At 65.2% G+C, this 1,144-nt stretch overlaps 1 protein-coding gene across 5 annotated transcripts in view; it reads left to right on the top strand.

Moving 5' to 3' along the window:
• The window catches only part of BRD3 (bromodomain containing 3), a 47,460-nt gene that overhangs the window by 8,770 nt on the left and 37,546 nt on the right, over positions 1-1,144 (top strand). The window contains exon 1 of one of the 5 annotated variants that reach the window (XM_017810208.1): positions 485-611. The exons of the other annotated variants lie outside the window; for them this stretch is intronic. The gene's annotated coding sequence lies outside the window, so the exon portion shown is untranslated. Of the gene's footprint in view, positions 1-484; positions 612-1,144 lie in introns of those variants that run through there. 5 annotated transcript variants of the gene reach the window in all.

Raw genomic sequence — 1,144 nt, 5'->3', positions numbered from 1 at the left:
AAAAAAAAACAACCCACAAAAAAGAGGGGAGCGAGAGCAAGCCAAGCTCCCCGCAGTTGTGATTTAAAACTCGGTCCCCGCGTGGGTCCCGCGTTTCCAGCCGCACTTTTTAAGGGTCTTGCCGTCCCTTCGGAGCGGCGGAGGCGCGACGGCGGGCGGGGAGGGAGGGAGGGAGGGGGAAGAGGGATTTTCCCCGGCCATGTCTGCCCGGGGGACACCCTCCAGCCGCCGCCTCCCCGCGGGTCCTCCCCGCGGTCCCCCCGCCCCGCACCGAGCGGGGGGTTCTCCCCGCCGGGGGCACCGCGTTCGGCGGCCCCGCCGCCCGCTGACCGGGGCATCACCCCTGCCGTCCCTCTCCCCTGCCCGCCGGCCCGGGGAGGGCGGGAGGGGGCCGGGGGGGGACCCGCCGGCTGCTGGGACTTGTAGTCCCGGCTGCGGCCACCGCTTCTCCCCCGTCCTTGCCCGGGACTACGGTCCCCACATGGCCTTGCGCCCCCGGCGCATGAGCGCTCGGGCGCTGTAGCGCATCTATTATACTGCCTTGCCGAGGATAAAAAGAAGAGCAACTGGAGGGACTATAAGGCAAACGTTGCTGGAGCTGCCGGGGCAAAGTAATCTATTTAATCTTTCCCTTTATTTGTCGGATGCTTGGGTGTGCGTTGCTAGCACTGGGCCATGGTTTCTGGAGGGAAGGGGGGGCCGGGGAAGAAGGGGGAGGAAAAGCAAAACCCACTTGGGAAAGGCCAATGCCGATTTTTATTTTTTTTTTTAATTTTTTTTTTTTCTCCCTCCTCTCTTCTTCTGCTCCTTCTTCTTGCGGGAGCCCCGCGTCGCTCCCCGCGGCCCCGCAAGCCTTTGTGCGCCGCCACAATGCAACAAAGCGCGGCGGGGCTGGCTGCAGCCTGGCCATTGATTTCCTCCCGGCCCCGCCGCTCCTGCCCACCCTTTTCTTCTTCTTCTTCTTCTTCTTCTTCTTCTGCCGCTTCTTCTCCATCTTCTGCTCCCCCCTCCCCTTCTCGCCGAGCGCCCGAAGACGCCCCGGCCGGGCACAGCCGCGGCCCCGCCGAGCCCCGCGCCCCCAACGCAGGACGGGCTTTCTTTCTTCCCCCCCCCCTCCTGCTCCCCCCGGCTTTTCTCCCTCCCC

The sequence above is a fragment of the Lepidothrix coronata genome, unplaced genomic scaffold, assembly GCF_001604755.1.
Source record: "Lepidothrix coronata isolate B3197 unplaced genomic scaffold, Lepidothrix_coronata-1.0 Scaffold28, whole genome shotgun sequence".
NCBI lineage: Eukaryota > Metazoa > Chordata > Aves > Passeriformes > Pipridae > Lepidothrix > Lepidothrix coronata.
This window is presented reverse-complemented; position numbering and strand designations above follow the sequence as displayed.